This window comes from Ictidomys tridecemlineatus, chromosome 4 (genome assembly GCF_052094955.1).
Source record: "Ictidomys tridecemlineatus isolate mIctTri1 chromosome 4, mIctTri1.hap1, whole genome shotgun sequence".
Taxonomy (NCBI): domain Eukaryota; kingdom Metazoa; phylum Chordata; class Mammalia; order Rodentia; family Sciuridae; genus Ictidomys; species Ictidomys tridecemlineatus.
This window is the reverse complement of record NC_135480.1, coordinates 64,527,421-64,542,958: the sequence shown is the minus strand read 5'-3', so window position 1 is coordinate 64,542,958 and position 15,538 is coordinate 64,527,421. Positions and strand designations below refer to the sequence as shown.

The 15,538-nt window shown below is 47.7% G+C and overlaps 1 long non-coding RNA gene across 2 annotated transcripts; it reads left to right on the top strand.

The window, feature by feature from the left end:
- Positions 1–12,521: 12,521 nt before the first annotated feature.
- LOC120890007 (uncharacterized) lies at positions 12,522–14,618 on the top strand. Of its 2 annotated transcripts, none has more exons than XR_005734273.2 (3): positions 12,522–13,540; positions 13,863–14,022; positions 14,156–14,618. It is a non-coding gene; the product is annotated as an uncharacterized LOC120890007 (long non-coding RNA). The 2 variants fall into 2 exon arrangements; XR_005734272.2 differs by having other exon boundaries at positions 12,522–13,648.
- Positions 14,619–15,538: the final 920 nt, after the last annotated feature.

Below are 15,538 nucleotides of genomic sequence, written 5' to 3'. Positions count from 1 at the left end.
AGCCAAAGAACACATCCAGTTTTTGTGGAGCCTGAAGTTTACACAATTTAGGGCCCCCTTTAACACAGAGGATACAAAATTGTAAATATAAAATTGCTAGATTCTTCCCAAGCATTTGAAAAGGTCTTGTGCAAAGGAAGGGCCTTTCACCGACTTCGCAGAAATGCATTTCAAACACTGCATTCTTAATAATCATCTAAGGTTAGAAACAACCCAAACAGCTAACACTTGGGGATCGCTACAGTAAGTTATAGAGTATCTGTACAAGGAAAAACAAATCAGTTGTTTAAAATGATATGAACACTCAGAAACTGGGAGGCACTAGTAGCTCAGTGAGACCCTGTCTCTCAATAAAATACAAAATAGAACTGGGGATGTGGTTCAGTGGTTGAGTGCCCCTGAGTTCAATCCCTGATACCAAGATAAATAAAGAAATTAATTAATTAGTTAGTTAATAATAAAATTATATGAACATAGAATCTGCTGCCATGGAAAGATGCTCAGAATATAGTATAAATGAAAAAAAGCAGATTATAATATGATATATGCAGTACGACCCAAGATTTTGTTAAAGTAACGTTAGTCAATGCGTAATAGTATATTAAATGGGACTTTCATGCCTCAGAATTGTGACTATTTCCAAGAGCCTCAAAAGCAGCACCAGACACAATCCAGCAGGGCATGGCAGAGTGTGACACCCCCCCCCACCCACCCAAAGCAAGCCCTGGCCCAGGACAGCTGGGGCTTTCCTTGGGGAGAGTGTCTCTGAGCCACACTTCACCCCACACCGCTGAAGCTGAGCACAGGGCTCCCCTGGAGCATGGAGGACACAGAGCCTGACCCACCTCTGCACTGGAAAAGTCGACACAGGAGAGGCTGGGGCAGCTGGCCCTGGTGGCTGCAAAGGGAGTGAGTGGCCTGTGCTTCCAGAGCTTGGCAACAAAGGAATGGAGGGCTTCCTGTAGATGAGCTGCACGCAGGGCCAGGCAGGGAGCATAAGCCAGCCTGAAAGATCCCTGCCCAAGAAGTCTGCTCTGTGGACAAGGGACTCATAAAAAGACCCTCAGCCTAGTGGAGAGGCAGGGCACAGGTGGTCACTAGCAGGTGGGATGCCCAAGCCCAGGAACTAAGTGACCCACAAAGGAAGCTCCATACAACCCCAAAGTATTTGATCCTTGAGAGCAGAGCCAGAGTTTGGGTATCTACCATCCAGAGAGGTCTAACTCCAGTTTACAATGATTCCATTCAGAGTCGAATTTGCATGAGCCCCCACCTCCCCTCACCCCACTCATCCTGATCCCTATTCGAAGAAACAGAACAGAAGTCAAGCAAGGCCCTTTCCTCACCACAGGCCTCTGGACTGGGTCTGGCTGAGAGTGGAGGACAGAAGCTCTAAGATAAGTAAGAAATTTCAATTAGTTTGTTTAGCGAGGTATGATTTCCAGAGGGTAAAATTCACCACTACTAATGATCAGTATCACAGTCAAGACAGAAAACACCACCATCACCTTGAAAAGTTTTTGGGTGCCCCTTCATGGTGACCTCCTTTCTCTATCCCCAGACCCTGGCAATCACTGATTGGTTTTCTCCTATAGTTTTGCCTTTTCCAGAATGTCAGATGATAAATGCAGTCACAAAATATGCGGCCTTTTGAGTCCCATCTCTTTCTCTTAGTACACTGCATTTGAGATTTATCATGTTTCCCAAGCATCAGAGCTTCCTTCTTTTTACCGAGCAAGTACTCCATTGTGTGGGTGGCCACGGTTTGTCCATCCATTCACCTACTAAAAAGCATTTGGATTGCTTCCAGGCTTTGGCAATTATAAATTAAGCCACCATAAATATTCACATGCAGATTTTTGTCTGAACATAAGCTTTTGTTTCTCTCGGGTAAACACCTAGAATAGGAGTTTGGGTCAGATGGCAGGTGCATGTTTATCTTTCAAGGACTTTGCCAAACTGTTCGGAAGTGACTGCTCAGTGTTTATTTCCAACCAAGAATGCATAAGAGCTGCAGTTGCTTTGCATTCTGGCTAACAATGAGCACTATCAAGCCAGGAGTGTTGGCATACACCTATAATCCCAGTGGCTTGGGAGGCTGAGGCAGGAGGATCACAAGTTCAAAACCAACCTCAACAAAAGTGAGGCCCTAAGCAATTCAGTGAGACCCTGTCTCTCAATAAAATATAAAATAGGGCTGGGGATGTGGCTCAGTGGTCAAGCGCCCCTGAGTTCAATCCCCAGTAACCCTCCCCAAAGAGGGCAGGATTCCACAATTAACACTATCATTCTTTAACCTGTTCTATGGAGTGTAGTGGGAGATTAAGTGTTGTTCTGTTTTATTTTTTTAAATAAAAAATATTTTTGGTTGTTTCCAAGTTTTGACAGTTACGCATAAAGCTTCTAGAAACATCTGTGTATAGGTTTTTATGTAGACATAAGTTTTCAATCTACTTTTATTTTTTAGAGAAGTTTTAGGTTCACAGCAAAATTGAGCAGAATGTATGGAGCTCTGTATGCCCTCTGCTCCCCACCAGCCCAGCGTCCTCTGCTGTCAGTGTCCCCGCTGCAGGGTGGTACATCTGTTACAATCAGTTAACCTACCCGGACATGCCATTATCACCCTGGGTCCATTGTCCAGCTCAGGGCTCACTCTCAGTGTCTACAGTCAGATTTTTGACAAATGTCTAATGACATGTATCATGTATCCACCATCATAGCTTCATATAGAACAGTTTCACTATCCTAAAAACTCCTCTGAGTTCTACCTATTTATTCCTCCTTAACCTTTTGTAATGACCGATCTTGCTATCTCCAGAGTTTTGCCTTTCCCAGAATGTCTTATAGTTGGAATCATACAGCCCTTTCAGATGAGTCTCTTTCACTAAGTAACATGCACTTAAGCTTCCTCTGTGTGTGTTTATGTGGCTTGACAACCCATTTCTTTGGAGTGCCGAATAATATTCATTGTTTGGATGGAGCACAATTTATTCACCCAGTCACTTACTGAAGGGTATCTTGGTTGTTTCCAAGTTTTGACAGTTATGCATAAAGCTTCTAGAAACATCTGTGTATAGGTTTTTGTGCAGACATAAGTTTTCAATCTTCTTGGGTAAATACCAAGAAGTGTGATTGCTGGAGCGAATGGTAAGAGTGAGTTCAGCTTTGTAAGACCTGCCAGTCTTCCAAGTGGCTGAACTATTTTGCATTCCTACCAGCAGTGATCAAGAGTTCCTGTTGCGCTGTATCCTTGCCAGTATTTGATATTATCATTGTTTTGGATTTTGTTCTACTTGGTGCATAGTGGTATCTCATTGTTTTAATTTAATTATTTTTTTTCCACAGTTTTGGGGATTGAACCTAGGGCCTCATGCATGTTAGGCAAGCACTGGACCACTGAGCCACATTCCCAGCCCTTGGTTGTTTTAATTTGCAACTGCCTAATGATATGTGATGTTGAGCATGTTTTCATATGCTCATTTGTCATCTGTATGTCTCCTTTGGTGAGATGTCTCTTCAAGTCTTTTGATCATTTGATATATATATCTTTATTTGTCAGTACTGGGGATTGAACCTGGTACCTTGCACACACTAAGCAAGTACTCTATCACTGAGCTATATTCCCAGTCCTTTTAATTTTTTTTTCTTTTTTTGAGACAGGGTCTTACTAAGTTGCCCAGGGTTGGCCTTGAACTTGTGATTCTCCTGCCTAGTCTCTGGAGTAGTTGGGATTATGGACGTGGTACATGCCTGACAGGTTGTTTTCTTATTTTTGAGTTTTAAGAGTTCTTTTTATATTTTAATAGTACCTTATTAGCTATGTCTTTCACAAACATTTTGTCCTAAAGACTCAAATAAAGATATTTTACTTGGCCTGGAATTATTTTCTTTAACATTTTTTTTTTCAAACTTTTAGTTTTGAAACAATCTCAAGCTTGCAGAAGAATTGCAAGAACAGTACAAATAACTCCCAAGAGACCTTCAACCACATTCACCAGCTGTTAACATTTTGCTTTGTCATTTGCTGTCTTTACACATACACATTTTTTCCTGAACCATTTGAAAGGAAGTTGCATACATCATTATCCCAAATATTTCAACATGAATTTCCTAAGAAAAACGACATTCTTTTACATAATCACTGTAGTTATCAAATTCAGGAAATTTAATATATAATCCCCAGGCAACTTCCAAATTTCATTCAATTTCCCAATAGCATCCTTTACAGCAATTTCCCCTCTGATCAAGGGCCTTGTCTGGGATCCTGCACTCTATTGGTTCTTTATGTCTTCAGTCTCCTTTAATCCAGGACAGTTCTCAGTCTTTCACTGTCTCCTGTGACACTGACACTTTTGATGAGTCTGGACCAATTCTTTTATAACTAGGATTTCTCTTTTCTTTCTTTTTATTTTACTTTATTTTGCTCCTGAAGATTAAATCCAGGAGTGCTCTACCACTGAACTACATCCCCAGTCCCCCCTTTTTATTTTGAGGCAGGGCCTCATTAAGTTGCCGAGGCTGCCCTGGAACTTGTGATCCTCTGGCCTCAGCCTCAGACTGTGCACCACCATGCCAGGCTCTAGAGAGATTTTCAATTTGGGCTTGTCTGATATTTCCTCTGTCAGATCTGCCTTTTTGGTGGTTATACCACTTTCTAAGAGATAAGAAGAAAAAAAAAAAAAGGAGGACGCAGTTTTTCCTACTTTCAAACTTAGCTCATAATAATTTACCCCTAATCACCAGACAACCAGTTCTTCTCCAGCAGACACCAGCTGGGGGTCCCCTGTGTCAGCTGGCTTCTGACACCATCTGTCTGGAGATAGCATCGGATCTCACATGTTGAGGGCTCAGTCCCCAAGACTATCCCCAATTCAGATGCTGCCCACAAGTCCCAGGGTGTGACCTGGGTTTCTGACTCATCCACTGTAAGTTGGGGTTCCCACAATCCCCTCCTCGGGTTTGACTGATTTACTAGAACTGCTCATAGAACTCAGGGAACCACTTAAGTTTACCAGTTTGTCATGAAGGATATTATGAAGGTTACAGATGGAGAGATGTGGGGCGGGAGGCAAGGCATGTGGGAAGGGGTAAAGAGCTTCCATGCCCACTCTGAGAACACCACCTTCCAGAAGCTTCCATGTGTCCAGCCGTCAGGAAGCTCTCTGAGCCCTGTTTTGGGGGTTTTATGGAGGCCTCATTACACAGGTGAGGTTGACTACACCATCAGCATTGGCCATCAACTCAGCATCAGCTCGGCTCAGCACCCCCGACCCCCGCCCAGAGGTCATGCCTCTGTTTTTCTAGTGAGCAATCCTCATCCTGGGGACCCCCTGAGAGGTCCCCAGCCAACAGTCAACTCATTCACAAAAATCAAATACTCTTAGCACAGCAGAGATGACGAGGGTTTTAGAAGCTGGGCGCCAAGAACTAGCGGCAGAGACCAAATGTGTATGTCTTATTATATCACAGTATCTCACAGATCTCACCACGGAAGTGATGCTGGGTCTTTCTCGGGAAACCACATCAGGAAGCACTTTATGCCAGCCCTTTATTTGGCCAACTTTTTAAAAATTCTTAAATAACTGAGCATGAGACTCTTCACTGGAATCTGACATACTTCTCTGAAAAGCTATAAGATATATTCAAAATATCATCATTCAGAACAGAGGAAGGGAGGTCAGTGAATAGGCTTGAAAGATACTCTTGTTAGAAAAATAAGACTGTTACGCCATTTACTCCACTGAGTATAGCTTTTAATATGCGTCATGTTGGGGGAAGACTAGAATGAAGACATTCACCAAAACATGAGAGCAAGAGAGAAAGTTTTCAGGTGATTTTTATTTATTTTATTTTTAATTTTTATATTTTTTGGTACCAGGGATTATTTTTTTAATATTTAATTTTTTATATATTTGGACACAATACCTTTATTTTATTTACTTATTTTTACGTGGTGCTGAGGATCGAACCCAGGACCTTGCCCGTGCTAGGCAAGCACTTTACCGCTAGGGTTATGGAGGTCTCATTACACAGGAGTTTCATGGAGTCACAACTGAGTCACAACCACTCTCTACCACTGAGTCACAACCTCAGCCCTGGTACCAGGGATTATTAAACCCAGGAGCATTCAACCACTGAGCCACATCCCTAGCCCTATTTTTAAATTTTATTTAGAGACAGAGTCTTACTGAGTTGCTTAGTGCCTCTCCATTGCTGGGGCTGGCTTTGAACTTGTGATCCTCCTGTTTGAGCCTCCCAAGGTTTTGGGATTACAGGCATGCACCACTGGGCCCAGCTTTTATGTTTTATTTTGAGACAGGGTCTTGCTAAGTTGCTTATGGCCTCCCTAGGTTGCTAAGGCGAACCTTGAATTCACAATCCTCCTGTCTCAGCCTCCCAAGCCATCAGGACTACAGGTGTGCACCACTATGCCTGGCAATTTTTATTTCCTTCTTTTGCATATCCTTACAGTGTATTCACACCGAACAATATTTAACTTAGTCACTCATCACCTCCAAACTCAGCCTTCTCATTCTTCTTTAAACTACACTTTGGCTTTGATGCTCCAGGGAAAAGAAGGTAAGAAACAGGCAAGAAAATCAAAATCATGCAATCTTTTCCTTATCAGTTTTCAAGACTCCAGGTCCCTCTTCTTAAAGGACAAGGTCATATTTTACTGTATGTAATTTTCACTTTATACCCACAAGATTCAATACCATTGCGTTTCAGTTAACGTGTAGAACTCATAAGTGATTATAAAAACTTGATATTTAAAAAGGTGGAAAATGTCTGCTTTCATGCATTGACATTTTGAGTTGTGGACCAGAAACCTTACCAGCTCGAGGTGGGGGTAGCTGGTTCCTTTGCTCTCTCACCAAAAGAGTCACTGTCAGACAGGGGGCGGGATGGAGTAATTTATATGTCATCGCCCGCATCATGGAAATTCTCAGCATGGCATCTTCAGAAGGAGGAGGAGCTTGGGAACTTGCATCTCAAAGGGGAAAATACCTCGAAGTCAGCTGTCGGGCTGGCATTTCTTCCTCTTGTGTCTCATCTTGTCTCCATCCTCACACCCATGAGGGTGTCAGCCTTCATCCCCTCTCACCTGGTCTGGGGCCTCAGTCACACCTCCCTGGGCTCCTATCATGTAAAATAGAATAATCTTCCCAGAGCCCTGCTATTGATACCTCTCTTTCCCGTGTAGCTCCCCGCTGCCCCATGGCCCTCCCAAATTAGGTGCACTCTCCAAATTCTGGTGCCCTGACATTACATTCCCCATCTTCTGTCTCTACCTTATTTCTCATTACTACAGCATCTACAGTCCAGCTGGCCATGAGCTGCTCATGCTGTCCTTGGCCTGCCCTTGTCCACGTCTGCCCTTGATGGTGCTGCCTATGCTAATGTGAACAACCCCCGAAGGGCAAGCACCAGAGCTACCTGTAGCAAGAAGTCTTCAGCAAACATTGCCTGTACACATCTGTGGGCCAGGCGGTGTGTCAGACCCTGAAAACACCACACTGAGAATGACCTGTCTCAATGTAAACACATGAACAGAGCAACAAAGGCTGGAATCAAGGGGGATGATGCAAAAATTATATTTGCAACAGAAAAATAAATTGTCCTTTTAGGGGGTGTGTTAGTTTGCTAGCTGCTGTAACAGAATGCTACAGACTGGGTGACTTCACCAACAGGAACCAATCGTCTTGTGGTTCTGGAAGTTGGAAGTTCAAGGTCAAGGTGTCAGATGTACCCACTCCCTGGAAGACACTAGGGAAGGGTTTGTTCTGAGCCTTTCTTGGTACTATTGCGGCTCGTAGCAGCATAAATCCAGTCTTCACGTGGCATTCTTCCTGTGTGAGTGACTCTGGGCTCAAATTTCCCTCTTTGTGTAAGAACACCAGTCATATCAGATAGGGGCCCCCTACTTCAGTATACACCCAACTAATTAACCTCTGCAATGAACCTGTTTCCATATGAAATCATATTCTCAGGACCTGAGGGTTAGGACTTCAGCGTATGAATTTGGTGGGGGGTCAAATTGCAACCCATAATACATGAATAGAGCCCAGAACCCAAGGGGCAAGAAAAAGTATGGAGGAATTAAACTGGAGGTGCAGAGCTCAGGTGAGAAAAATGATGGGGTCGGAAAGATAGCAATAGCTAATGGGAATTTTAAAAATAAACAGATCAATAAATGACTGCTGTGTCGTACGCAATGTAAGTCCTTCCTGCTGTTTCACAAAATCTCTTTTGGCCACCTGCAGTGAAATTGGGGAGTGGATTGCTGATGTACCAGTCCCAAACACTGCATACAGGTTGTCAAGGCTGCTGGATAATTGTAGGTGACCCAGGTGCCACCAGGCATGGAGAAAATGGGGGTGATTCTGGCTGAGGTAGTGAAGTGAGAGTCTGCAAAGCTACCTTCCTGTGGGAAGAAAGAAACTGACATACTGATGTCATTCAACAACAGACTCAACATCAGAAAGCCAAATCTATTGCTTTCTTGGGTTGCTCTTGATTCTCGTAAGCATTTCTATGAGGTAGAAATGATAATCCCTATACTGAGAAGGGCACTGTGGCTCTTGGGTGATGTAATTTGCTCAGAATCCCACAGCTGGTGTAAACTGAAGCAGGGTTTGAACTCATCTGCCTGCAAATCCCATGCTCATTCCACCATGCCCTGGGTGAACTCTGAGCACAGCCTCTTCTTCAGCAACCTGGGCATCTCATACACAGCTGGCTCCAGCAAGCCACATAGATTTTTCCAATGAAGGAGTGTTTATATGCAGCCACCCTGTCTTGCACTGGATTTCAGCTGCCCCCCCCCACTCCCAAGGTGAACAATTCCTTGCTAATCCAAGGTCACCTCCCACAGCCAGCATTTACGCCAAGCTTGAGCTACAAGTTTAGAAAGCTGCTGCAGGCTCTTTGGCACCATGGGAACTTGCTTAGGCAGCCATATGGCCCAAATATCTAGAAGTCCTTACCCATAGGCGCTGGAGTTAGCAGATCAATTTCTAGCTTCCATTTTGCAGGTGGATGATTCCGAGTCCTTCTGTGGGTTCCACAGGGTCCTGGAGGAATGTGCTTGTTGTCCACAGTGGAGACTGATAAAACACACGCTGGTATGGGGTTTGCTTCCTTCCCTGTCCTCCTCTCCCCATTCTCTTACTCTTGAAATCACCTCCCCAGTGACTACTTGCCCCAAATCTTTGTCTCATGCTCTGCTTCGGAGGAATCTAGGCTAAGACAGTGATGAACTGTTGGAAAGGTGCCTCTTTCCAAGGGGGCTATTCTGTAGTTGACTACAGCATGGTGGACGTGAAGAGGCCAGCAAAGCTGATGGAACATCCCATAGCATTTCTCTTTAGAGGTAAAGTTGGAAAGGGAGGCCTGGGGCGTATCACACATTTTGAGTTCCATTTAAGAGCCAAAGGGACATGCTTAGATTTGTACTTCTGGAAAGTCGCTCCGGCTGCTGAATGGAGGATGGATTGGAAGAGTCCAGCCTGAGCTCAGGAAGATCAGGCCGCTGTCATCATTAAGTGTAGATGGTGAGACCCAGCTTGGGGAGATGGCCATGGCCTGGGGAGAATTCAGCAGAGTAGGACTTGGCAAGAGTCCGCATAGGCTCAAGCCCTGAATGGAGAGGAAAACCAGTCAGGCCTGGCGCCAGCCTTCTGGTGCCTTCCCTTGATGGAGGGTCAATGGGCCAAGGAGCAGAGGAGGAAGGGAATGTGTTGGTGTCAACTTCTCATGGTTACAGAGGTCTCTGGAGCACGTGGAGGTCTGTGTGTGGCGCTCAGGAGGGAGGTGGGGCTTGAGGCAGACTTGAGAAATATTCATCCAGTGACCTCAGCTGCGTCCCTCCCTCCTGGCCTGTTCCCACTGCTAAACCAGAAAGTGTTGCCCAGGAAAAAGCATTGCCCAGGGGACTCCTATGGCCCTGAAGTCCCGCAGAAAGAGCCTCTGCCTCTTCTCCCTGGTTTCTAGCCCCTCCCTTACCCCCAACTTGGGCCTGGGGAGCAGACAAGCCTAGGACCAGATCACTGCTCCCCCAAGACCTCATGGCAGGGCCCAGTATGGCCCAAATGTCTTCTCAGATTCTCCAGAGAAGAGGGACATAGGAGAACCAAATGCCTGCCTGTGGGAACCTCCGTCTCATTGTCTCCACAGCAGCACCAACAAATTCCAGAGGCTCCAGGGAAGCAGATTTTGTCAGGTCACTGCCCTGTCTCGGGAGAGTGTGGATGGGTGATGCTGGAGACAGGGAGGGAGACAGAATTTTTTTTTTTTTTTTTGGTGTGTGTGTGTGTGTGTGTGGCGCTGGGAATGGAACCCAGGGCCTCACATGTGCTAGGTAAACACTGTACTGCTGAGCTACATTCCCAGCCCAAGATGGAAAATTTTGATTCAGAGGTCTGGCCATGGTGCCTTATTAGGCAGGACTCCCATAGGACATGGGGGGATCCCTTGAGGGAATCTACAGACAAGGCCAAGGGAAGGCAGGGTGACAGGAACGACAGGGTGAAGGGGCACCTGGAGAGCTGCAGCAGCAGGAAGCCATTACCACAGCAGGTCTGTAGAGCCGAGGGACAGGCATGTGTGTTGGGCAACCTACCTGGTTCTTGGGGCCACCCAACAGCAGCTGTGGCACCAGAATGCAGCAGCTGCCAGACTGTGGCCATGCAAGGAGGAGCAGGGGGCGAGTGCTCCTACCTCTGTCTCTAGCTCACAGACCCCTTGCTACAGCCTCCTGTGGGCCGAACCCAAGAAAAAGGAGAAGCAATCACAGCAATCAGCAGAGAGAGCCCCCCAGCAGGACAGTCCTGGGGGCAAAAGGAGAATGGCCACAGTAGGATGGGGCTTGAGAGAGCCTCCCAGCTCCCCACTCAGCAAATGCTCCAAGAGCTCTTCCTGGGGGGGCGCACCTTCTCAACTGCAGAGCAGGAACCAAGATGACTGGGCCTAACATACAGCAGGCTCCCTGCACCTCCCTGCCCTCATCCGGGCTCCACCCATATTTTATTCATCAGCAAGCACCGCACCCCATGGATCCAAGGACCCTCCCTACCTTCTCCAATCTCGAGGGGCCTCCAGTTAGATGGTTGCTTTCTGAAGCATCCTGAAGTGCAAGGTTTGGAATCTAAAGATCCAGGTTAGGTCCCAGCTCCTTCCTGTACCTTTCATATCCAAACTTTGATTTCCTCACCTCTCAAAAAAGTCAACATTAAAAATGTCATCTTTATTATTTTTATTCATGCCCTTAGAATCTCTTTCCCATGGACCCTGAGACTGCAGTGTGGGGCTGCTTGCATTAGATGACTGGGGACAGATTGAGCTTTTACAAGGACATGGGAGGATATAGAGCACGTTTAGAGGGTGCATCTTGTGCACATCTGCGTTTCTTGTACCGAGGACAATGCCCTCCTCCTGGGTGCAGGATGTTGTCTGTAAAATTAGCAAACTCTCCTCAGCTCTCTCTGCATTCTGGGTACCCAGACAAAGCCTGCTGCTTGTGTGTGTGATCAGGACATGAAGGAATGACTGAATTCAGAGGGCCTCAAAGAACACGTTTGGGTGTGGGGTTCCTGGCCTAGTCCCTAAGGACCAGTCCCTCTCCTCTCCTGCACGCAAGGAGTCAGGGCCTTGGCACAGCTGCAGCCAGCTGGCACCAGGTCCCGGTGAGAGTCATTGTTTGGCCAAAACAGGAAGCCGCCCGAGGGGAAGTGTGGCCTCGCCTGAGTGAACCCCTGAAGAATGGCCCCCAAGAAACTTGGGGACGTGCTAGCAGGCACGAGTCGTTTTGCAGCTGTCCCTCCCACACGCAGGCTGGGGAGGGGGGCTCTCACTCAATGCTTAGGGCCTGGTGCAGAAGACGGGGCTGAGAACCAGGGGACTGGGTTCTAGTCCTGTGTGACCTAGAGCAGCGTACCACCTAACTCTGGACTCTGTAAGCACATGCAAACTGTGCATTTGTAGTTAAATGGCTCCAGGTCTGGCCATCTTGGAGAGCCAGGACCCCGACTCCCTTTGACTGCTGGTTTCCCATGGTCTTCCAGGGCTTGGTGCAGATGAGGCCCATAGATTGAGCCCTTTCCCAGCAGACGGGAAGCTGGATACTTCCACAGCACTTCACAGATATCAAAGCACCTGTCCTCATCTCACTTGACCCTCCCCTCAACAAATATGCCAAGACGTACTAAAGTGGGGCTCCGGGTTCCATCTGACAGAGAGGACGCAGAAGCTCAGGCCTAGGATCCCAAACCACACTGTCGTTCCTGGACCCAGCCAGGCTCTGGCAGCCCTTGGGAAGCCTCAACGATGAGTTCGTTCATGTAGCTCCGGCTGGAGGCTGGCGGTTCTGGTGCTCAGGTCCTGGGAGCCCAGAGGAGGCAGCAGCCCTGACTGAAGGAGCCATCCAGGAGTGTGCCGGGCAGCTTGGGCCTGGTTTGTTTGCTGAGCACTTAGTTTTCTCCATTCAGGCGCTGCTGTTTACCTCCTGTGCGGTCCAAGCAAGTCACTCCCCTTCTCTGTGCCCGAGTCCTCCCTGGTGATCTAGAGATGGTCCCTGTCCCGCTGACCCCAGGCTGTGTGGGGAGCTGCTGAGGCCCTCAGGTTCATCGTCATGTGGATGTGCTGCTCACCACTACCCAGCAATGGATTCCACTCCTCCTTCCTCAGAGAACCCCGATTCTGTTGGGATAGTCTCCCCACCCCCAGGTTTAGCCCAAGATCTCAGTTAACCTAAGCCAATCAGCGCATGGCATGCCTGGAGGGGCCCTGATTGGCTGGAAACATGACCCCATTTGTTCTATTTAGACCAAAGAAGAGGACTTATAAGTAAGGGCTGGGAGAGATGTCCTCTGTGCCTCAGTCCTGCTGAATAAGCACAGAGTCCCCCACTGCCACTGGCCACCATCTTTCAAGCCCAAAGAGACTGACAGCCATCTTGGGGCCACAGGAGAATCAGCTGAAGGTGGGAGAGAATAGCAGGCCTTGTTGTTGAGGACCCCAGGGCTGCTCTGGACCTGCTCTGGACCTCAGCAGGCAGAGACGCTTTTCCTCATGTAGCCCGTTGGAGGCAGGGTCTGCTTTTACTTGCAGCCAAAGTCATCTGTGTGGCCACCATCACCCCGCAGTCTCTGATGCGCAGAGCTGGACGAGTCCGCCCTCCCTCCCCCACGTCCTCTTACTGGAGGGCAGTTGCGAAACCCCTGGGCACCCAGCCAGGGCTGAAGAAGACTCGTTCACGGCTTTTTGGAAGCTCTGCATTCTTTCCTTTCTGCTCCTCCAGCCAGAGACAGCTCTTCCCTCCCAACAGCTGGCCCCTGGCCGGGGCCCAGGCCACCCCACTGACATTAATGCTGCAAGATTGATGGAGTGGGGAGACGGAGAGCCAGGACCCCGAGACCCGCCCTGGCCGCGCCCTCTGCTCAGCCTCTGTTTCTCCCTCTCCTCTTCCCTCCAGGACCTCGGTCTCTTCACAGCCTCAGGATCACAAAGGAGCGTGGAGATGACCTCACGCAACCTCCATGGGGTACGACAATAGAAACCAAGACCTGTCCCAGGTCTCACTGACAGGGACTGGAACCCAGGTGTTCTGAGTTCTGGTTCAGGACTCGTCCCCACCCACCACAGAGAGGTCGTAAGTTGCCATGGCTTTTCTGTTTTGTATCCCACACGTCTCTGATCTCTCATTTGCCTTTTGTCTCTATTGCCACTGTGCTGACTCAGGAGTCCTGGTCTCCAGACTGGGTGGTGGCCTTTCTAAATTTGCCCAGTTCTCAACTGCAGCCCTGCCTCCCGCACAGCAGCCAGAGGGACTGTCCTTAATGTGGACCTGTCATTCCCCTACTTAGGCGTCTAAGGACAAGATCTAAGGTCCCTCACCCAGCTGAGAGGGCCTCATCTGTGAAGTGAAACCTGTGTGCCCACCACTGCACTCAACTGTTGACTCCTCCAGGAAGCCTTCCCAGGTCTCCCTGTCTGCTACGGGCCTATCATGGAGCCCTTCACAAGGTGAGGGGGTCTGGCCCCGGCATTGCCCCACAAGGGCTTCCAAAGCCAGATCACATCCCTCAGCATCCCCGCCTGCCCTACCTCCCCCAGGTTTCCCCCTGCCTGTGACGCAGTTTCCTCTTGTTGGCTACAGGTGATCTGTCCACAGCCTGGGCAGTGACAAACTGAGGGAGAAGGAGAGGGGGTTCCGATGCCACGTCCCGAGCGGGCTCTGGCCACCCAGCTCAGCCCGCCCTCTGATCTCACTCGGGTGTGAGCCCGTCTCCTCTGAAGATCACAGACGCCGAGAACCAGGCTAGGGCAGGGGCTCTGCGCAGTCCTGGGGGCAAAGCTTAACGAACACTCCCCTCCGAGTGTGGCCAAGAAAAACCCTGAACTTGGAGTGCAGTGCTGGGATTCCAGGAGCTCCATTTCCAGGAATCAGTCCTAAGGGGGGGAAATCCTGAATGGGAACAAAGATGAACATGGTAGAATTGATTTATAATAGCAAATCTGGAAACAATCTAGAAGCCTAGCAGTAACTCAGAAGTAAAACACACTAGTGTATATCAGAACAGTGAAGTGGTGTCTAGCCATTAAAGTGATGTTTGCAAAGAGCCGTCATGAGTGTGGTGCTATGGTGGGGATGCCGCTTGTCCCCTCAAAGGTTCACGTATTGGCATTTGTTTCCAGGGGTGGTGATGCGGAACCTTTTAGAGATGGGGCCTAGTGCGAGGTCCTTAGGTCAGCAGGGGGTGTGTCTTCAAAAGGGGTGAAGATAGCTGTCCTGGGACCCCCTGGTAGTCTCATGACAGGTTTGCGATGAAAGCCGGATCCTGGTCCCACCCAGCTCGCTGGCTTCCTTTTGTCCTCCGACAGCCACTGCGGGACCCTCACAAGACACTGACCCATGCTGTGTAGATTTTCAGCCTTCAAAGCTGTGAGCTAGTAACCTCTTTTTCTTCATAAATAGCCTACTTAAGTTATTTTATTATAGCAACAAAAAGCTAACACAAGTGGAAGAGTGTAAGAAAGAACACCATACAAAAATCGTATACGAGTGGTGTGAACAAAACGGAAAGAAGTGCATGAAGACCAGTGAGAAATACAAAAATGCTAAAAATGGTTGATATTTGGTAGAAAGATTAAAAATTTCCTCATGTTTATACTTTCTTGTGCTTTCTAAACTTTCTGCTATAAAACGTCTATTCATTTTACAGTCAGAAAAATTAGACAAGGAGAAAAAGCCAGATCAGGGCTGGGGATGTGGCTCAAGCGGTAGTGCGCTTGCCTGGCATGTGTGCGGCCCAGGTTTGATCCTCAGCACCACATACAAACAAAGATGTTGTGTCTGCCAAAAACTAAAAACAAACAAACAAAAAAATATTGAAATTCTCTCTCTCTCTCTCTCTCTCTCTCTCTCTCAAAAAAAAAAAGTATTATTGAAAAAAGAAAAAGCCAGATCAATTTTAGTTCCAACTCTGATGATAACTGGACACATGACCTTGGGCAAGTCAGCCATCGCCTTTAAGACTTC